Source organism: Stigmatopora argus, chromosome 4 (assembly GCF_051989625.1).
Source record: "Stigmatopora argus isolate UIUO_Sarg chromosome 4, RoL_Sarg_1.0, whole genome shotgun sequence".
Taxonomy (NCBI): domain Eukaryota; kingdom Metazoa; phylum Chordata; class Actinopteri; order Syngnathiformes; family Syngnathidae; genus Stigmatopora; species Stigmatopora argus.
This window is the reverse complement of record NC_135390.1, coordinates 1,644,844-1,668,217: the sequence shown is the minus strand read 5'-3', so window position 1 is coordinate 1,668,217 and position 23,374 is coordinate 1,644,844. Positions and strand designations below refer to the sequence as shown.

The following is a 23,374-nucleotide window of genomic DNA, read 5'->3' as shown; positions in this document are numbered from 1 at the left end:
AGCGTCCGTTCTACCAAGCGTCCGTTCTACCAAGCGTCCGTTCTACCAAGCGTCCGTTCTACCAAGCGTCCGTTCTACCAAGCGTCCGTTCTACCAAGCGTCCGTTCTACCAAGCGTCCGTTCTACCAAGCGTCCGTTCTACCAAGCGTCCGTTCTACCAAGCGTCCGTTCTACCAAGCGTCCGTTCTACCAAGCGTCCGTTCTACCAAGCGTCCGTTCTACCAAGCGTCCGTTCTACCAAGCGTCCGTTCTACCAAGCGTCCGTTCTACCAAGCGTCCGTTCTACCAAGCGTCCGTTCTACCAAGCGTCCGTTCTACCAAGCGTCCGTTCTACCAAACGTCCGTTCTACCAAACGTCCGTTCTACCAAACGTCCGTTCTACCAAACGTCCGTTCTACCAAACGTCCGTTCTACCAAACGTCCGTTCTACCAAACGTCCGCATAATTCAGGGTTGCACATCTAATTTTCCCTTAGAGGCAAGTGGCTCTCTTCCCCAAAAAGAAAGTCTTGGCAGAATGATTAGAATGCGAAGGGCATTCACAAATAGCAACGAAATAACACACAAACTAAAGGTTTCGTTAAGAGGGGAGAGAATTGTTTTAGTCGAAGAGGTAGATTTCGTTTTAATGGCAACTGACACCAATCTCAACTTATTGGCAAAAAGTATGCACTTGTTTTGTGACGGTACGTTCGATAGTCCACCTGCCAACCATCAACTATATACCATCCATGCTCTCCTTGGAGAAAATCATTCTGTTCCACTTGTATACTGCATCACAAAATCTAAAACTCAAAGAACATATGATACAATATTTTCTAAGATTAAAGAAAGGCGTGTTATGGAGCATAGTTCTATAACTGTTGATTTTGAAAAGGCTGCAATAAGTAGTATACAAAAGCATTTTCCAAACTCACACATCTGGATGATTTTCCATTTTGGTCAATGCCTTTGTAGAAAAATTCAGTCATGTGGCCTACAAAATTGGTATAATGACCCAATGAATACTTTCCTAATAAAAAAACGTACAGCACTGGCGTTCGTCCCAAAGGAGGATGTCATAGAAGCATTTAATGAATTAATGGCTTCACTAGACGAGGAAACAGATGAAGTCCTAGCAGAATTTCTAATCTACTTTGAGACTTCTTGGTGAGATGCTGTTTTAAGGGGAAGGCGACACCGTCCAGGTTTTGCTATCCCCTTATGGAATGTTAGAGAAAAGACCTTGCTGGGAATACCACGCACAAATAATTCTGTTGAAGGTTGGCACCGCGCATTTCAACGTAGAATGTCAGTCGTCCATCCAAATTTATCTCGTCTTATAAACAAACTCAAATTAGAGCAAAATGATTGGGCCATAACAATACAACAGGCTTATGGCGGTATTATCCCTAGAGACACCAAAAACCCATACACAGCCGTTAATGAACAGTTGAAACAGCTCACGGATGACTATAAAAACCCGGAACACTATGCAAACAAAGTACAGTACCTACAAGCCATTGCGTATAATTTGTAAGTTTTACTGTTTTAATAAAAACTCCCATCTGTGAATTCCCTTTGTACATAATTTGTAAGTTTGTATTGTATTTGTAATTTTTGTACATAATTTGTAAGTTTTACTGCTTTAATAAAAACACCATCTGTGAATTTGCTTAAGTAAGTTTTACTGCTTTAATAAAAACACCATGTGTGAATTTGCTTTGTCTTCTTTTTAATATTTTTTTAAATAAAATAATTTAACTTATTGCCTTTTATTTTAATGTCAAAGTTCCGGGCTGAAAGTATACTAAGACATTTATTTGTTTGATAAAAATGATCATATAAAGTATTTCAACACCTTGCCGTATTGCAAGTTATAGAGAGAATGAAGGTTCATCGGATGTCTACCGCCGTCAATGTCAGCTTATTGATAATGTGTTTAATTTGGGACAATAATAGTACTATAAAAGAGGCAAGTTTGTCTATACCAGGGGTGGGCAAACTTTTTGACATCTACCGCCGTCAATGGCAGCTTATTGATAATGTGTTTAATTTGGGACAATAATAGTATAAAAGAGGCAAGTTTGTCCATACCAGGGGTCGGTAAACTTTTTGACTTGCGGGCCAGAATGGATACTAAAACTTGACAGCATTTGGACATGCAATGTAATTTATCAAACCTGGGGATTGAAATATAAGAAAAAAAGACACAATTGAAGGTGAAAATTTATTTTCTAATTTACTTTCAACATTAAGAACATATTATCATTCAACGAAAGAAAGCAGGTATTGCAGGGCAAAGGGAAATGAATGAGGTCATTGATTTTTACTATAATTTGGACAACGCTGGCGGGCCGGATTAAAAAGCCTAACGGGCCGTATATGGCCCGCGGGCCGAGGTTGAAAAACGTGTACACAAATCCGGGGGCGGGGCGAGCGAGCGAATCCGGCGACGACGAAACGTCCGTTCGACGAAATGTCCAGCGGCGAATCTGTCGACCAAACGTCCGTCGACCAAACGTCTTTCGACAAAACATCCTATCACGGTGAGGCCGACGCGCTAACAAATCTCGCGACACAAAACATATTTACACCTCTATAAGGTTGATCAAAAGCACAGACTATGAATAGTGATTGATGCGTTCATTTAAACAAACAAACTATTTATAACACAGCTCATTGTTGTGGTACTTGCACATTCAGCCTCATTTTATCCATTTATTTTCACATATGACCCACTATTTTTTTATTTGGCTGGTAACAAGGCATCAAATTTGGCGACCGACAAGAATTTGTTTCATAACAATAATTTAAATAAAGTAACGATCACAAATCAATAAAATATTAAGTTATTTGATATGTCACACAATGCTTCCCTCGAATGAAAATACCCTCAAGTTTTAAAAGAGCTACATTTATTCCCAGGTATAATTAATGTTGAAGTTAGTAGAAGAATATGGAAGGCAATCCAATGATTCAGCACAATTCCAGCATCACTCACCTGAGATCTAGAATTTCTACATGGATAAAATGTACAGATACATAAATAATTTACAGAACAAGGTAAATTAAGAGTGTCTAATCCGATTGTATGTTATTGTTTTACTATATCATGGATGGAGCCTATATTCACCGAGTGAGTGCACAATTGGCATGCTTGTCCTTATAACAAAGTGTAAAAGCTGAATGTTTTTTTATTGTGGACACATGCGTAATTATAAAAGCATATTTGTTTAAAATGATAATTTAATGATTACAATCCATTAAAGAAGTTATTTTTGTCGAATTAAGAAAGAAAAAAATACCATTAATTGCAAATAAAGGTAACATGGGAAAAGGGAGTTCGCTGTCTCGGGTTGCCAACGGCAGTGCTCCGACGGCACGTTCTTTTTCAGTGTGGGTTTTTATTTATTTTAATTGAAGTAAGTCTGTGTATATATCATAACTCGAAAACGGCATGGCATTCACACTGCCAGTCGTCATTTTTTTCCCCAAACCAGTTGTACTCGTGACTATTTTCCTAATTCACCAGTGCCCCCTCTAAATCGTCAACATTCACCGACCCAAAATGTCTCCCCAAAACCAAACCGCTTTTTATTAGATTTGTGAAAGAGAAAAAAAAATCAATACATATAGCCATATCATTTTGAAATGAACATTTACCTTCAGCAAGTCACCTCTCCTTCTGGTGCCAGCTGTCACTGGACACCAATCCCAAACGGACGGGGACCCAAAAGTGTGGCAATAAGTCCTTCGATAAAATAGACTGTTGTTTGAATTTTTGCTATTAATGTAATCCAAATCTAGCCACGTTTGAATTGTCCGTTGGTTTCAATTATTCTTCTAAGTCGTACAATAAGAAAACTATTAGTGTATTCGTATGTTTTCGTGATGTGCTTCAATCAAAAATATCCGTCAATTTCTGTGTGATAAGTCGCCTGTGGTACTTCCTCTGAGTTTCCTTACATTTCGCCTGTTAATTGTTTATATAATCTTCCAGTTTAGTGTGTCGGTTTGACAAATCATTAAATCGGAGGACTTGCGCGTATCACCGGAGGCGCAGGATTTGCAGCTCTGATTTTTGTCTGCCTTGCTTGCAGCATCAGCCGCATTTCTTGTTTGGAAACACGTACACGACATCATCAAGATATTTAATTTGAACTAGATAACTTCCAGAACAGATCTTCAAAATAAAAAATATGTAATTATTCCCTGGGGAAAGCTTTTACTTTGAAAGCAGAAAGTCTGATTTCCTTTGAACTCGGTCTCTACTACTTTCAATTTGATCAATAGTGGAGAGAGTTGGTAGGGGTGACCACACATTAGAAACCTCATCCAGCAGCCCCATCTCCTGGAGTCAAAAAGCATAAATTATAATAAAGCATTGTAGTCTGATCTTGTTTCTGGTGCAACATTATGAAATCAACAAATAATCAATGTTTCTCATGGTACAACCAGTGGCGGGCGGTGCATTTTCTGGTAGCGCCTTCAACGTATCAATCCAACCCTCAAAAACTATTTTATGGCTTTAAAACCTCTACTGCAGCTACAGCTGCGACACATAAAAAATAATCAATAAATTAATGCACAAAATAGGGTAAAAGCCACTTCCTAGCAGCATTTCATGATTAAATACAAATACTGGAGCTTTTCAGACATTAAAACCAGGCCAGGGGGTGATTTTCCTGGGAAAAGACAGCGATGAACGTCAATGGCGTACGGGCAAACATTGCCCGAAAATGGGGTAAAATCCAGCCGAAAACAGCATTTATTGATTAAATACAAATACTGGAGCTTTTTAGACATCAGAACCGGGCCCGGAGTATCATTTCCCTGGTAAAAAGACAGTGATGAACGTCGATACGTCCATACGTGAAATGACAAAAAAATGCACTAAAATTAGGTAAAATCCACTTCCTAGCATCATTTATTGATTGAATACAAATACTGGAGCTTTTGAGACATTACAACCAGGCCAGGGGGGTGATTTTTCCCGGGCAAAGACAGCGATGGACGTCAATGGTGAAACGCCAAAAATTAAACTGGGGTAAAATCCACTTCCTAGCAGCATTTTGTGATTAAATACAAACACTGGAGCTTAAATACAAACACAGGAGCTTTTCAGATATCAGAACTTGTCCCACAATTGAAATATTATTTAGGAATATAGTCATATTTGCAATTTTACTCACCAAAAATCCTTTTTACACAATATCCATCCTCCTTTCTTTTTTCCTTCTTTCCTATCGCCATCAAAGCTAATGATGAAAGTCGAGCCTGTCCTGTCATATTTCCGGCATAGTCCGTTTTGAAAATAGCATTAAATCAACACCACAATACTATACTATTTGCTTGTGGAGCTAAGTTAGCGCGCTGAAAGTGCCCCACACACCATTTTCCCGGCTGTAACAGGCTTGCTAGCTTCGGAGTTGACCGCCCTTTCTTAATGATGGGCCAATATTTCTTCATTTTTTTCTGGAAAAGTCCGTCTGGAAAATAGCTTTGTGAGCAAACAGAATCAATTTGTTTTTGCTTCTGCTTCTGTCGGCCATAGTGGGTGGAGTTTGCGATCTCGGCTGCCTGGGTACTGCTTTGGCCCGCCTACTAGCCAATCATAGTTTGTGAAAGCAATGACATGTCCCAGCCAGCAAAATGCTAACGCCTATGAAAAATTATTCTAGGGTTGCCAACTCGAAATCTGATTGGTTAAAAGCAACAGTCTAGTTTAATGCAGCAGAGCCCGCAAGAACTAATTGTGAAGGCTTTGAGGCAGATCTGATCTGGCAACAAATAATGGCTGAAATGTGATTGGTTAAATGCTTCAATATGAAAACACACATCTGGAAGCAGTGCAACCAGGGGGAAAAGGAATGAAAGGAAGCTAACAGACCATTTGTAATAATAAGTATTGATGGACAAAATATAATATGATTCAGATATTTCTTTGGCCAGCAGAGAAGGCCTTGAAGGCCCTGACGGCCCGCCACTGGGTACAACATATATATAAATGCTTTATTTTTATTTTTATGAAAGCCATTTAAATATCGGGCGGCCCAGCGACTTGAGTGGTAAGCACGTCAGCCTCACAGCTCTGGGGTCCTGGGTTCAAATCCAGGTCCATCTATGTGGAGTTTTCTATGTGGGGTCATGGGTTTCCTCCGGGTACTCGGTTTCCTCCCACATTCCAAAACATGAATGGTAGAATGATTGGACACTCTAAATTGCCCATAGGTATGGGTGTGAGTGTGCATGGTTGTCCGTCTCCTTGTGCCCTGCGATTGGGGGGCACCAATTCAGGGTGTCCCCCGCCTCTGGCCCGGAGTCAGCTGGGATAGGCTCCAGCACCCCCCTCAACCATGAATGGGGATAAAGCGGTACAGAAAATGAGATGAGATGAGATTCTTCTTCTATAGTGAACTATCACTTCTTCAGAAGCGAGTTCCATTAAAAACGGCACCGAAAAAGAATCAGAGCACAAACTTCTGACATTTTATTATTCCTTGAGATATTGATTTATTTTATAAAGGACAGCACATATTAATGCACATATTTATATTCATGTTAATTAACATATGTAAATATGTAAGATTGTAGCCGCTGGATAATGTCCATCTTTAGTCTCTTATGTAGGTACAAGATAAACAATAACACACACGACATAAATACGGAGGACAATTTTAGACAGCATCGTGAACGCAATTTTGTTTGGCTAACAGCCAGGCTTTAAGATGATTGTCTTCCACTTTAGAGTTTCAGTGTGAAGTTTGACATTTTTATAAACTTTTTATACGTAATATAAAAAGCCATATCCTGAAACTGCAAATGTTGAAGGATGAAAGTACTTTATGTTTTCTTTATAAACGCTCAAAAGAGACAGACTGTAATCAAACGCAATTCTTCTTCATTCTCAGCAGTGCTGCATCAACATTCAACACAGCATTTTGAAGTCCATGGGTCCATAAATGCACCATGTTACAGTCACTGTTAGGAAAAGCTTGTTATTGTTTTACCATTGCTTTCTCCCTGTGTTCTGATGTTCGTTTCCCTACTCTTGTTTGTCCCTCCTGCTTTGCTGTTGTGTTCGCGCAGCTGGGCGTGATTCAAAATGAGTTCCTGTTGTGTATATTTAAACCCCACTGATTATTATGTCATTTTCGGATCGTCTGCCTTATTTCCCCTGACATGTGTCTGCGTTACCTGGTTCCTCGATTCAAGATTCCCTGTGCCGGCTGGCCCGCCAGTTGCGCCCGTGCAGAAGCCAAGAAGCATCGTCCCCGTGCCAGCAGGCCAGCTAGTCGCACCCTTGCCAAAGCAACACACAAAATTCCCCGTGCTGGCTGGCCCGACAGTCGCACCCGTGCTAAAAACATGAACCAGCGTCCCCATGCCGGCAGGTCAGCCAGTCGCTCCCGTCTCGAAGCCACGCACAAGATTCTCCGTGCCGGCTGGCCTGCCAGTCGCACCCGTGCCGAGGGCGGGCACAAAATTCCCCGTGCCTGCTGGCCCGCGAGTCTTACCTGTGCCGAAGCCACGAAGCATTGTTTCCGTGCCGGCTGGCCCGCCAGTCGTACCTGTGCCAAAGCCACGCACAAGATTCCCCGAGCCCGCTGGCCCACCAGTTGCGCCCGTGCAAAAGCCATGAACCAGCGTCCCCGAGCCAAAGCCACGAACCAGATTCTGTGTGCCGGTTATCCCGCACCCGTGCCTTACCCGCGAACCAGCGTCCCCGTGCTGGCTGGCCCGCCTGTCGCACCGGTGCCTAAGCCGCGAACGAGCGGCTCGGTGGTGGTTACTCAAGTGACCCAAGATTTCCGGTGCCTGCTGGCTCGACAGTCGCACCCGTGCCGAAGCCACGCACAAGATTCCCCGTGCCGGCTGGCCCGCCAGTTGCGCCCACAGAAGCCACGAAGCATCGTCCCCGTGCCGGCTGGCACGCCAGTTGCACCCGTGCCGAAGCCATGAACCAGTGTTCCCATGCTGGCTGGCCAGCGAGTCGCACCCGTGCCGAAGCCACGCACACAATTTCCGGTGCCTGCTGGCCCAACAGTCGCACCCATGCTGAAGCCACGCACACGATTTCCGGTGCCTGCTGGCCTGACAGTCGCACCCATGCCAGCTGGCCCGACAGTTGCACCCGTGCCGGCTGGCCTGACAGTCGCGCCCGTGCCGGCTGGCCCAACTGTCGCGCCTGTGCCGGCTGGCCAGACTGTCGCGCTTGTGCCGGCTGGCCCGACAGTCTCGCCCGTGCCAAAGCCACAAACCAGCGTCCCCGTGCTGAAGCCACGAACCAGCATCCCCGTGCTGAAGCCACGAACCAGCGTCCCCGTGCCGAAGCCACGAACCAGCATCCCCGTGCCAAAGCCACGAACCAGCGTCCCCGAGCCGAAGCCACAAACCAGATTCTCCTTGCCCGTTGTCCCGCACCCGTGCCTTACCCGTGAACCAGCGTCCCCGTGCTGGCTGGCCCGCCTGTCGTACCCGTGCCTAAGCCGCGAACGAGGGGCTCGGTGGTGGTTACTCAAGTGACCCAAGATTTCTGGTGCCTGCTGGCCCGACAGTCGCACCCGTGCCAAAGCCACACACAAGATTCCCTGTGCCGGCTGGCCCGCCAGTTGCGCCCACAGAAGCCACGAAGCATCGTCCCCGTGCCGGCTGGCACGCCAGTCGCACCCGTGCCGAAGCCATGAACCAGTGTTCCCATGCTGGCTGGCCAGCAAGTCGCACCCGTGCTGAAGCCACGCACAAGATTTCCGGTGCCTGCTGGCTTGATAGTCGCACCTGTGCCGAAGCCACGCACAAGATTGCCGGTGCCTGCTGGCCCAACAGTCGCACCCATGCTGAAGCCACGCACAAGATTTCCGGTGCCTGCTGGCCCAACAGTCGCACCCGTGCTGAAGCCACGCACAAGATTTCCGGTGCCTGCTGGCCTGACAGTCGCACCCATGCCAGCTGGCCCGACAGTTGTGCCCGTGCCGGCTGGCCCAACTGTCGCGCCCGTGCCGGCTGGCCCAACTGTCGCGCCTGTGCCGGCTGGCCAGACTGTCGCGCTTGTGCCGGCTGGCGCGACAGTCGCGCCCGTGCCAAAGCCACAAACCAGCATCCCCGTGCCGAAGCCACGAACCAGCGTCCCCATGCCGAAGCCACGAACCAGCTTCCCCTTGCCAAAGCCACGAACCAGCGTCCCCGAGCCGAAGCCACGAACCAGATTCTCCTTGCCCGTTGTCCCGCACCCGTGCCTTACCCGCGAACCAGCGTCCCCGTGCTGGCTGGCCCACCTGTCGCACCCGTGCCTAAGCCGCGAACAAGAGGCTCGGCGGTGGCGACTCTCCGGGCCTCCCTGGACTAGGGGCTCGGCAGTGGCAACTCTCCGGGCCCCCCTGGATGAGGCAGTCGTGGCGGCAACTCTCCGGGCCCCCCTGGGTTAGGGGCTTGGTGGCGGCGACTCTCTGGGCCCCCTTGGGCGAGGCCGCGGCGACTCACCAGGCCTCCCTGAATGAGGGGCTCGGTGGCGGCGATTCTATGGGCCCCCCTGGGCGAGAGGCTCAGCGGCGGCGACTCTCTGGGCCCCTTTGGGCAAGGGGCGAGGCCACGGTGACTCTCTGGGCCCCCCTGGACAAGGGGCTTGGCGGTGGTGACTCTACAGCCCCGCCTGGACGAGCAGCCAGGGCAAGGTGGCCGACGACTTTTCTAAACTTCTGGTGTCTGTTAATGGCAGGGCCCTCGACCATCACTTTAAGGGCCAGCGCGGACGCCCGCCGGACCGGCCATTCGGCCATCACTTAAAGGGCCAGCGCGGATGCGCGCCAGACCGGCCTTTCGGCCATCACTTAAAGTGCCAGCACGGACGGCTGCCGGACCGGCCAATCCCATTCCTCGCCAAATGCCGGCGCGGACGCCCGCCGGACCGGCCACTCCCACGTCCCACCTCGGGCCGCCGCGGATGCCCACCGGACCGGCCACTCCCACGTCTCATCTCGGGCCGGTATGGGCGCCCGCCGGACTACATTACGCGGTCGCACCTGCCTTCCCAGTCAGCGTTTTTCCTTTTCATGGACATTCGTCTTTGGGACGTCTAGGATGCGTCCCTTAGAAGGGGGGGGGGGGGGGTATACTGTTAGCAGTAGCTTGTTATTGTTTTTCCCTGTGTTCTAATGATTTCCTACTCTTCTTTGTTCCTCATGCCTTGCTGTTGTGCTTACGCAGCTGTGCGTGATTCAAAATTAGTTCCCTTTTTGTCTATTTAAACTCCACTGAATATTATGTCATTGTCGGATCGTCTGCCTTATTTCCCTTGCCATGTGTCTGCGTTACCTGGTTCCTCGATTCCCACGCTTTCCCTAGTCCGGTTTGGTTTTGTGAGTCTTTGTTATTTCCCAAGATCCTTTTATTAAAGTTTTTGTATGAGCTTTATATCCCTCGTCCTCGCCTGCTTTCCCACGATTGGGTCCTTTTCCTAGTAACCTCCCCCCAACGTCTCCTCAAAGACGTAACAGTCACAAACGCAACATTCAACATTATTTCTACCCCAAAAATGAAACCACCAAACATAATAATACTTAGTGACTATTTTATGATGTGGCATACCACAAGTGTCCACACTGGTGTGCCGTGAGCAATAGTCAGGTGTGTTGCTGGAAATTACACGAAATATATTGTAATATTCCAAGAGAAAAATCTTATGGGATTTTAGTCGAACTAATATGAAATTAAAATGAAATATTACAACATTATAATCGAAATATAACGAACACTAAATAGAAGTTTCAAGGGCATTAACTTTAGGCGATGTAAAGTCTTTGTGAACAAAAAATGCTTTTCCGGTAATATTTGGAGATTTAAGTAATAATGGGAGAAAAAGTCATAAACATATGAGATTTAAAAATGTCACTGCTTCTTACATCACTCAAACAGGAAGATGTCCGCAGAGGGGTCCGGGGTGCAGGAAAACAGACAGACAAGGGAAGTGCTGGTGCACAAGTGCAATGTTCAAAGAGGGAAAACAACTACAGATAAACCTTACAAAATAAAAACTGGAAAAATAAAGAAACTAACTGAATTTGGAGGAGCACAGAAAAGGCAACATAACAACTGAGAGAAAATAATCACACACCCAACAGACACAGGGTTTAAATACAATGACTGGCGTTGATGACAATCACAAACACAAAGGAAGCACAGCCAGTAAGAACAAAGCAGATGACTCTCATGTATCACAGGGTCAGGACACACAAGGAAAAATTTGTCCAGCCACCAAAACAAAACATGACTGAATCCCTCCCGTAAGGGAAGGATTCCAGACGTCCCAGAGAGAAAAAACACAGCGCCAAGAATGGAATTAAAAAAAAAACCTAAATCAGGCGGTTGTCCCGGCCGACGACAAGATGGATTAGCCTGTCAGGCGGTCCTCCCGGCCAGCCTGTGAGGAACCGGCAACAAAGATGTTGCAGACGGCCTCTGGAAAGGCGACATGATGTTGCAGGCCGCCTTGTCCTGGATGCACTATAGGTCGCCGCTGTCAGGACCCCCATCATCCAAGTTGTCGCCGTCAGCGCCTCCACCATCCAGGTCGCCGCTGACAGGGCACCCGTCGTCCAGGTTGCCGCCGTTGTAGTCGCCGACTAGCGATGGGATGGCTTTAAGAAAATGGGGTGCCGGGATGGGCGCATGAGAACGGGTCACTGCGGTGGGCACATGGCAGTAGGGCACACGGGAGCATCGGGCAGGAACAGGTGCTGGCGAGCGTTGAGCAGGAACGGACTCTGGCAAGCATCGAGCAGGAAGGGGCGGTGGCGAGCTTGATGCAGGTTCCGGCGTTAGCAAGCGAGGGAAAGGCCCTGATGCTGGCAAGTGAAGAGCAGGAATCGGCACTGGCAAGCGAAGAGCAGGATCGGTGCCTGAGAGCGACTAGCTGGAACCGGCACTTGAGAGCGACAAGAAGGACCCGGCGCTTGAGTGCGATGAGCAGGATCTGGCGATTGAGAGCTATGAGCAGGAACCGGTGCTTGAGACCAATGAGCAGGAACCGGCACACGAGGACGTACCATGTACCATCACAGATGGGAAAACACGCCCAAACACCAGAACCCCAACAAAATCTGACAATATCAACTTTTTTTGCCATCAGGTTGGTGTGAAAAATATGATTTGGGAATAATTTTGGGGTTTTATTTGATTCCTGGTGATGAATCATTAATCTGCACTACTTCATATTTTTAATATAGGCTGGTGGTGTGCCTTGAGATTTTTTCAATGCAAAAAGTCTGCTGCAGCTCAAAAAACGTAGACAAACAGTGTCCTAGAAGTTCATCCTAAAACAGCGAAGTATGGGCAACCTGGATCTACTTCTATTTTTGCTCCTCTTTTCCAATAGAAGGCACAAAGAAATTTCCAGCTGGTGTGAATCTGCTCAACCGAGCGGATGAAGCAATTAGCGAAAGCTTTACCACGCCATCGTCTCTTGATCAAGTAATTCCTGGGTCCTAGCATGCAGTATTTTACTACATCACTTCTGCGTCAAGACTGTGGGTGAGTATTCGCCCTGTACACCTGAAGGAGAGTTCAATTTGACCGGGACTGTGAAACAGAGACCATGCTCGTTGTTATATAATGAGAATCAATCAACCCTATACATGTCAGCACAGCATGACACAACCTTTAGATAACGTGTTATAACCTGAATTTACGCTGGAAACACAGGGAGAAATAATCACAACAGTGATTCGTTGTTGCTTCCCCAATCCAACTTTATTGATATTTATATAAGCAACATGTTAGAACAAAAAACATAATGTACAATTACACCCATATATATATATATATATATATATATATATATATATATATAAAATATATATATATATATATATTATGGCAACACATTCGAACAAAAAACATAATGTACAATTACACGTGTTCAGAATACGGTCATAACAATGTGTTATCTTAATTTTTACAAATTCAAGAAGTCATTCTCAACTATTCGACAAGGTAAACAATGAAAAAATCGATAACATAAATTCCTTACTATAGACTATACAGGCCGGTACCCGGACATTTCCTCGACGGCCACTTCGTCGACGGCCACTTCGTCCCCGGACGGTTTGTCAAACAGACGCTTCGTCAAACGGACTCTTCGTCGCCGGACAGTTCGTCGACCGGACACTTCGTCGCCAGACAGTTCGCCTAACCTTAACCACAATTAAAGAAGACAAAGGAAATTCACATATTCTTTATTAAAGAAAATAAAACAGCAAAGACTCGCTCGACAACACAAACACATTAACATTTGGGCGTGTGCAAGTACTAGATGTGGATGCTGTAACAGGAGAGGACACCAAGATGATCATAGGTCATGCGTCGTGGTGTATGTCTCTCCGTTCTTGGTCGCTCATAAGTCAACAACTCAGGTTCACAGCGGTTGGCGGAGAGGTGTTTGATAAGTGATCATCACGAGGATCTTCAACAGGCAGGTCCTCCTCAGATGGACCAGGCTGCTCCAGTTGGTAGTCATTTTCTGATTGTACTGGTACGGAAGCAGGGACCTCTCCTTCAGGTCTCTGATCAGCTGGCAGTGGCCTGTGCTCAGACTCCATCTAATGGGCATCTCTCTCATTCGACACCTGGAGGGGCTTGTAGTGAAGGTCATATTCGTCTTCGCTGTCTTCATTTGACTCTTGAAGGTTTTGATATGGGCTGCTGTCTCTATATCTGCATACTTTTGTCAATTTTACCTGCTTCTGGTGTTGCCTCAAAGGGTAAATGGTCACAGGACATCAGTAGATTTGTGCTGCATTACTCGCGTCTGTCGTCTCATCCAGCATTACAGAGACAAACTGTACTTTTTTTATTTCGCTTCTGTTCTCTTCCTCCATCACTTCAGCAATAGCAGTGATCAGGTCGTTTTGTATTTTGCCCGACGTGCCACTAAATACTTTATTAGTGGACAGGTGGTAATGTAAATCCATGTTTTTCTCAGCAATGAGAGAAAGAAGTTCCACATAATTTCCTTTGTGTGGGGAGGCAGCGCTTTCATTGTGTCCCCGAAATGAAAGTTCCTGCTTGCCCCAAAAAATGACGCAGTCTATCAAACTTTTTAAGATTTCCCTATTTTTCTTTACCTTTTCGTTCTGGCGCTCCGTTTCCCTGCGCACTTGCTCGTTGAATTGTAACTCCACTCGAGTATCTCCAAAAGTTTTGGAACGGACCGTTGCTTGTAAGTGTCCGGCAGAGCTTTGGTGTCTCGTTGCTGCTTTGGATAAACAAGACAAATTTGCAAATCCAGTGTTGCTCCAAACACCATATCGATCGGTGGCAAATAACAAGCACTCCCAGCAATATAATTTGCTGTGTTCATCGGAGCCCGTGAGCCAGGGATAGCGCTCATAGTTAGCGCACTGAAAGGTCCGAACACACCCTTTTCCCGTCTTTAACAGGCTTGCTAGCTTCGGAGTTGACCGCCCTTTCTTAATGATGTCCGTTTTTTCTGGAAAAGTCCGTCTGGAAAATGGCTTTGCCAGCAAATCTGCAACCGAATCCATTTGCTTTCCTGCGTTGGCCATTGTGGGTGGGGTTTGCTAGTCTGGCTGCCTCATTCTGGCTTTGGCCCGCCTACTCTATAGCAAGCCAATAATAGTTGGTGAAAGCAATGAGGTATCCCAGCCAGCAAAATGCCAATGCCTGCTAAAAAGCGTTGTGGGGTTGCCAACTCGAAATCTGATTGGTTAAAAGCAACAGTCTTGTTTAATGCAGCAGAGCCCGCAGAACTGATTGTGAAGGCTTTGAGAAAGATGTCTGATCCTGGCAACAAATAATGGCTGAAATGGGGATTGGTTAAATGCTTCAACATGAAAACACGCATCTGGAAGCAGTGCAACCAGGGGGGAAAGCAATGAAAGGAAGCTAACAGAACATTTGGAATAATAAGTATTGATGGACAATATATAATATAATTCAGATATTTCTTAGGCCAGCAGAGAAGGCCTTGAAGGCCCTGACGGCCCGCCACTGCTGTACACAGTAGTGTGTTTGGCAGTGACCATCCCCGTGTCCACTGCTTCTGTCGAACAGACGTTTTCAGCCCTGAATAGAATTAAAATTTATGCCAGAAATACAACAGGACAGCACTAGACTTTCAGCATTCGCTTTGATGGCGATAGAAAGGAACTTCGACAGAGTAATTGAAATCTTCTTGAGGAAAGAAAGGAGGATGTTTTTTGTGTATAAATAAAAATAATTTTTGTTGAGTAAAATGTGTCTATTTTCCGAAATAATATTCAAATGTTTGAGGTTATTATTGATTCTTTGTATATGTGTCGCAGCTGTAGCTGCATTAAAGGTTTTATAGACATAAAATACTTATTGAGGGTTGGATTGATTCACACGTAGCACTACTGAAGGCCCAGGTGTGAAATGCACGGCCCGCCACTGTCTGACACACACGACAGGCGAGGAGTATGATGAGTTTGACTTTCTCACCTAGCCCTGTGCTATTAAGTCATGGAGGTAACCCTTCATCTCCTGGTAAAATGGTCGAGGCACTGACATGTATGAATGCTTGACTGGCTCAGAGTCTTTGAGAGAGATAGTCATTTGCAATCTGTCAATACAGCCAATATCACTGTCTGAGATTGAGAAGGAGTGACACTCTTCTCTCAGCATTCTTTTGACTAACTGTCTCTGCTCCTCTGTCAGGTGGCATACATCTACAGGTGGGTCCCATTGTTCACCTGTATTGGATGCTGGTGTTGTTGACTGTAATTGGTGCTGGGGCTGTTTAAAAAATCTCAGCGGGAAGTACAGTCAAGATTTTTGTACTGTGCCAATTACAGTGCGCCCGAGTAAGAGAATATCATGGTCAGTTGGATTTGAGACATCAATTGTGATGACAGGGAAAACACCTTTTCTTACCCTGACCAAAGTGTCATTGAACTCAAAACCATCTGGCCACTGGGCGTTCAGATCTGGCTGAAAAAGCATGCTCATTAAAACCAATATTGGGTTGGGACAGATGACACCCTCTTTTCACAAGAATTGGAATGATCAATTACTTTGTTCTGTCCACCTCTGAGACCAAATGAAATGTTGCCTCAACCCACCCAAAATAAGGCATCTCAGTTCCATTTGCTGCAGTCAATGCCTGATCTTCAGGTGTTTCTAATGTTTCTGAGACATTTCTCAGTTGCGCGTTAGGTAAATTTTCATCGTTCCACCTTTCGTCAATAATTGAAACTTGGGAACCCGTGTCCCATAATGCGTGTAGTTGGTGGCCATTTAGATAACACTGAACAAGACATTGCTTTCCAACTAGGGAGGTAACATTATTGTGATGACCTATTGCGACAGGGGGTGGCAGATAGAGTGTGCCTTAGTCTTTGCTAGGAGGTTCCCCACAGTCACCATCAGTTTGCAGGTAAGTACAATTGTGCTTGTGTTCTGTCCAGTGCTGTTTTTGGAAAGGTTTGGAACAATGTTGTCTTAGCCCTCCCAGTGAATCTCCACTGCCACAATGCGTATATAGTTGGGACTTTTCACAGGTCATGGTTAACACTCGTCCCGCAGGGGCAACCACTACCTGTTTAAAGGGGCTTCACTCGATGGTCTGACTCGTCGGATTTTACATCCAGCTTGGAGATGTTCTCCACTTCAACACCGATAACACCTCCTTGGGACATAAACAGGGCGGCTCATGTTCTAGAGAGGTGCATCCGTAGGCTGCATTTGAGTGGGTGCTGGGGGCTGGCTGTAGTAATCTTGTTGTGCAGAAGGTGGCTGGGGGTCCCTAACTGGTCTTCTAACTGAGGGTGGGAAGTAGGACTGAGGCTGAAACTTAGGCTGCTGTAGTGTCTCTTTGATCTGAGCTATTTCTGCACTGATAACTTTAAGAGAAGCAACACTTGTCATAAGTTCAGCTAACTCTGCTAGCATATCACGGGTTACTTTTATTTTTACTTCCTTCACAGGGCAATTTGTAGGTGGTAGGTCTGCTGACTTACCAAGCTTATATGTGTTGGTGACTGTGGAGTATTATTTCTCCTTTCTGTTTCATTAGCACAGTCTAAGAGGGGCTGTATATCTACCCTAACACTGTCACTCTGGATACCAGTGATTACCGTGTGGAGGCACATACGCTGGACTAAACTTGGGTCTTACTGGAGTCCTGATTCTGAATCTCGAGATTCAAACAGTACCTTCTGCCTAAGATCCAAGACTCGCATTAAGAAACTTTGAGGACTCTCTTTGATATGCTGCACTTCCTATGTGAACTGCTTTTTGAGCTCGGTAGCACTCCTCTCCTGAAAATGAGCGCGTAAGATGCATCTAAGTGTGGGAAGAGTGAGGTTAGATTTTTCTTCCAAGTAGCTATGTACCTGCAAACTGGGGGAGATAGCCCTGATAACAGGATCAATGATTCTCATATTCAGTCCATTCTTAATTTGATGAGCAAGGCTGGAGAATGTAAGCATATCCATCTGGCCTGGTTCACCTATTTCGCCGGCAATTTTGAAGTCCTTGGGCCAGTATGAGCTTGGCTGGGGCTTTGGAAACACACCCCCTTGAAAAGTCATTCTCAACAATTCGACAAGGTAAATTATGGAAAATCGATAACATAAATTCCTTACTATAACCGTCATAGACACTATACAGGGCAATGGCGGCATATAGTGGCGTAATGGACATGCATACATATCAAAGAACCGGGACTCGCACATTCACGCACACACTTCAAAAGTAGATGAACATTCCATTCTCTCTCACACGCTAAACAGTGTATATTGCAAACCAAAAACTCAACAGGCCAATAGAAGAAGCAGCATACCTGGAAACACAGGGAGAAATAATCGCAATAGTGATTCGTTGTTGCTTCCTCAATCCAACTTTACTGAATCGAGGAAGATCTCCTGCGCTGGTCGAGGTACGTGCATCAAGGCATTAATAATCGAATACTGATATACATCCAGTCAAAACTAGTTGCGACATCTTTAATATGCAATAACTAATGGGGTGTAAATTAAATATTTAAATTGTTAAACCAATGCTTTTTTTCTTATCTGAACATTTTAACATGTCACACACGCATGAATCGACTAGACTGTGAGCATGTAAATGTGCCCAACAACTTCCAATTTTGTGTGTAAAATGCAAGAGCGCATGTTGTTTTAACGTGTAAATTATGGAAGTAAATCTGTGCCTCTGAATTTGAATTTCAGATTCCATAATAAATATTAGTGGGATTGTATTTTGCATTTGAATTACAGATTGTGTAGGAAAATTAACACTTGCATCCAATTTAAAAAAAAATCATATTGCAGACAAAAATAAGTATCCACAAAAAATCATATTCTGTAAAAAAAAATCTGATTCTGCATGAAAAGTTGCAAAATCCGGGTAGTTTTACAAGAGCAATGAAATCGATCCCTGTATCTATCATCGGTGGCCCAGGCACTTAGCTTGCACTTGCACTCGCTTCTCTGACACAAACGTGTGTCAAGTGATGTCACTGTCATCTACTCCCGAAAAAGCATCAACTGTAAAGGGTCCCTTAACCTGTGATGAGAACCGACATTATAAATTGGTTCCCATATTTAGCTGGGAAGGATTAGTTTGAAGGTTGTGAGCAGTCAAGTAGAAGTTGTAATGATTTCAAGATGGATATTTAAATTCATGCCGTAATTAAATCAAGTCAATATCATACTTTTATCAAATTAAGTGTGAATGGAATGGATGGAGTTATTTTATGATGAGGATGCATTGACATTTGTAAATGTTCTGTTACATGTATTTATATTTTTTTTAAAAACTCCAGTTTCCTCCCACATCTGGAAAACATGCATGATAGCCTGGTTGAACATTCTAAATTGCTCTTAGGTATCAGTGTGAATCCTTGTCCATCTCCTTGTGCCCAACGATTTGCTGGCCACCAGTTAAGGGTTTCCACACTTATCTTGGGACTCATAAGTCTTTCTCTTCTAAACCCTGGTTTTCCAGGAAGGCAGGATACATTTACACTCTAGCCTGAAAGATCCTGCCAGTATTTTCAAGGCCTAAGTGTTAAAACAAGTTAATTAACAGACTAGCTAGAAATAAAAAAAAATCCATATATGGAAATCCCTTCTAAACTGAAACACGCCTACTGATGTTCAGGTTAACGCCCACTTTTGCCTGCTCAGAAAGTATTTAAAAATGGACTCAGATATCAAAGGTTGCTGCTCTCTTACAATAAAGCCACACTGTTATGAGAACTAACCCTGAGTATGTCTTGTATGTCTTTGTCTGTCTTCCAAAACCCCTCCAGAACAGAAAACGATCACGCAGCATTTTAGTTACGAGGTCGAGAAAGAACAAACGCCATTACGTGGTGCAGGCATTGTCAGGCCCGAAGAAAACTAACATAATTGGTCAAATCTTAGTCTCGAGCAATCCACCAGTAGTACATTGGTGATCGACTGGCCGATCAAGATCAATGTAATGCGCGTGATCTATCTGCTCCATCGGGAGCCTTGTGTCGAGGGGCAATAGTTATACAATATTTATTTAAAAAAATCCCAAATCTTTTCCACCTTAACATACGATCAAATTGAAATTATATCTCGGTGGCCAGCCAATCAGAGAACAAAGGCAGGACAGCCATTCATGCTCACATTCATACTTCCTTACAATTTGGAGTGTTCAACCAGCCTGTCATGCATGAAGTTGAGTTGTGGAGGAAACCAGATTACCCAGAGAAAACCTATGATAGTTCGAGGAGACACAGAACTCTAGATCTTAGAAAAGTGATGTCAATGTCTAACCAATAGAACAACGGGCCACCCACCCTCATTGGTAGCATGCAAGTTTCCATCCTAGGCTTGTACTATAAGTTGAGTTTCGGCTTCTTAGCAACCACTCTCTCTGTTCTAACAGTGAAAGCATTCCCTAATGCAGAGGTCGCCAACCATAGGTTCTGGATTTGCATGTGGGTTTATAGCGCTGCCCCAGTGGCTCCCGAGCTTTTTAAAAAATGTTTGAAAACTGGGGAGGCAAATATTTTTTGTTTGTTTTAATATGGTTTCTGTTAGAAGACAAACACGACACCGACATTCTTAGCATTTCTAATGCTGTAAGAATCTGTAGAATAAATATTAAATGTAACCATTTCTATCAATGAAGATTTGCATCATAGCCTGTGAAACACGTTTCTATCTTTAGGGTGGGATGCTAGGCAGGCCATTGTTGTAAACAAATCGGTTTACCATTGCAACAGCACAAATCAGAAAAAAACGGGGGAAAAATAAACTTTCCGGCTTCGTGGAAAAAACATTTTCAAAAAGTGTTCACGAATCGTGCCCACTTTGAGGACGTATGTCTAGTGCATTTTAGAAACATTATTAAATGTCCTTAAAGGCAATCGTCTTTGTAGTTTTTTTCTTCCAAAATGTTCGTCATCCAGCACTGCAGAAATAGGTAAGAACCAGGTGACTTATAAAATGGGTGTAAAATTACATTTTAAAGAAATCACAAAACGTCAATGCCTGTTGTTGATTAATGTTGTTGTTTGAATTCTTAATGCTGTGTTTATTAAATGTGCGTTCATGTCTGTGTGCTATCTCTTTGTTTCATCCCGGTAGCTTTTTCTTTTTCCCATAGGTTTTAACACAGGTTTGTGTATATACTTGTTATTCGTTTTGTGACATTAATAAATAATTTTATTATCATTTTTGGTGTGAGTGGGTTAGCTCATGGGTCCTGGGTTCAAATCCAGGTCACGTCCACCTGTGTGGAGTTTGCATGTTCTCCCCGGGCCTGCATGGGCTTCCTCCGGATACTCCAAAAACGTGCATGGTTTTGCTGATTGGACACTCTAAATTGCCCCGAGTTATGGGTGTGAATGTGCATGGTTGTCCGTCTTCTCGTGCCCTGCAATCGGCTGGCCACTGATTCAGTGTGTCGCCCGCCTCTGGCCTGGAGTCAACTGGGATAGGCGTCAGCAACCCCGCAACCCTAATGAGGATAAAGCGGTTAAGAAAATGAGATGAGATCATTTTACATATAAAATACACCTCTACTTACAAAATGTTCAAGTTACGAAAAAAGTTCTGGAACCAATTAATTTCGTAAGTAGAGGTATGACTATAATTCCATTACTTCTGTGGAAATTAGGAGTGCAAAAATAGATTTAAGAAGTGGACTGCATCTCCAAATTCCACTAATGCTCCGAGTTTTGTTGCAACCTGTCAAATGATAAAGCTTGGAAAACTGAGGGCGAAGAGGCTAAAAGGCCTTTTTACATGGTCTATGGTTGCAGAGGCCGCGTTTGTGGGTCTAAAACGCACATTCACGAGTGCCCTGGTATTCGTTCATGTTGACACCTTTTGCGGTCGAGGTGGACGCGTTGAGCTCCACGGTGGGGCAGTCCTGTCCCAGAGGTCCCCGGTCGACCGGAGCCTGCACCCCTGCGCATTCTACTCCCACCGCCTCAGGCCGGCCGAGGCCGATTATGACGTCGGTGACCGGGAGCTGTTAGCCGTTGTTCAGGCGCTGGTGGAGTGGAGGCACTGGTTGGAAGGGGTGGAGGCCCCTGTCCAGATCCTCATGGACCACGAGAACTTGGAATAACTCCGATCCGCCAACCACATGAACCCACGCCAGGCTGGTTGGGCGTTGTTCCTGGCACGCTTCAATTTTAAAATCACGTTTCGCCCTGGCTCGAAGAACACAAAACCTGATGCCCTGTCAAGACTCCACAAACTGGTGAATGATGGGGTCTCTGAGGAGCCAATTCTCCCATGGAATCTGATTGTGGGCTCACTGAGGTGGCAGGTCGAACAGCTGGTTCAAGGGGCACTACAAGGAGTTGCAGTACCTGAGGGCGGCCCCGCTGGGAAGCTGTTCATGCCAGATGCTCTACGCGCCAAAGTGCTTAAGTGGGGCCACTCATCCAAATTTGCTTGCCATCCAAGCGTATCTCGAACAATTTTCCTAATATCTCAGCATTTTTGGTGGCCGGGCTTACGCAAGGACGTTGTGTACTGTGTCTCGGCCTGTTCAGTTTGCGCCCGTTCCATGTCTGGGCTCCAGCGGGATTACTCCGTCCCTTTCCCTTCCCATCCCACCCGTGGTCCCACATCGCACTGGACTTTGTCGTTGGCCTTCCTCACTCCAGCCACATAGTGCCATTCTGACGGTGGTCGACCGCTTCTCGAAGATGGCGCACTTCATCGCGCTCCCAAAGTTGCCCTCAGCCCTGGACACTGCCGACCTATTGGTAACCCACATATTCACGATTCATAGTCTCCCGTGTGACCTTGTGTCTGACAGAGGGCCCCAGTTTATCTCCCGAGTCTGGGAAGCGTTTTGGAAGGCTCTCAGAGCTACTACTATCTGCTCGTCCGGCTATCATCCACTGTCCAACGGGGAGACAGAAAGGACCGACCAGGAGCTAGAGGCAGCCCTCCGCTGCGTGTGTTTACGGAACCCGGGCTCCCTGGTCCTCGCGCCTCTCGTGGATCAAATATGCACACAATACCCTGGTCAGCTCGGCAACTGGAAGGTCGCTCTTCATGTGTGCGTACGGTTTCCAGCCACTGCTGTTCCTCTTCTTCTTCTTTTTCACCTCAGGCGCCTGAGGATTACCCTCAGCAGCGCTAGAGCTGCCACTGGAACGCGGATTAGTTCATCCAGGGAGTTACCCAGGCCGCGATGGTAGCGTTCGGTCATTAAGGCCGGACAGCGGAGCCATAGGTGTTCAGACGACTCAGTTTCCCTCGTCGCACAGACGGCAGCGATCCGAGTCGGATTTCCCCATAAGGTGGAGCCAACGGCGGAGCAGGGGGTGGTGTCCACTGCGGAAACGAATCAGGTCTGTGCGGTCAGCTTTCGGTAGGGCAAGTTCTTCCTCTGTGACTTTCATAGTGTAGGTCTGCGAAAAGGCGGGGGTGGGAAAGGGGGGAGAGCGATCTTCACGTTGGATGATGGCTCGTCCTGTGGCTGCGAGCTATGGGTTTGGTCATCTGACGAGCCAAGTTTAGCTAGCGCATCGGCCAGGTAGTTACCACGTATGTTGCAGTGGCCCGGGATCCACAGTAGCTGTAGTCGCTTAGGCGGAGGGAAAAGGGCGATGTCACCCTGAAGTCTCCGAATGGCGGGGTCTTGCGTGTGGGGGTTTCCCATAGCTTGGACTAGCGATTTGCAGTCACTGGGTATGATTGATGTCTGCTGTTTCCCTCAGCCAGGAGAGTGCCTCGGTCAATGCCACTTTTTCAGAGTGGTAGGAGCTGCTGCGGGCGCCAGTTGCACCATGCCATTGGTGGGTGATTGCAGTCTCCTTAATAACAACGAAACCTGCACCACCGTCCGCAGTGCCTTCTTTGGTGGATCCATCTGTGAAGATCTGTAGGTCCGGTTCACCCACGCTTCTG

The 23,374-nt window shown here is 45.9% G+C and overlaps 1 protein-coding gene across 6 annotated transcripts in view; it reads right to left on the bottom strand.

Annotated features, from left to right (window-relative positions):
• LOC144073050 (adhesion G protein-coupled receptor B1-like) overlaps window positions 1–4,100 on the bottom strand; it is a 200,845-nt gene extending 196,745 nt beyond the window's left edge. For all 6 annotated transcript variants that reach the window (XM_077598564.1, XM_077598567.1, XM_077598568.1 and 3 more), the window contains exon 1: window positions 3,645–4,100. The gene's annotated coding sequence lies outside the window, so the exon portion shown is untranslated. The remainder of the gene's footprint in view (window positions 1–3,644) is intronic.
• Window positions 4,101–23,374: the final 19,274 nt, after the last annotated feature.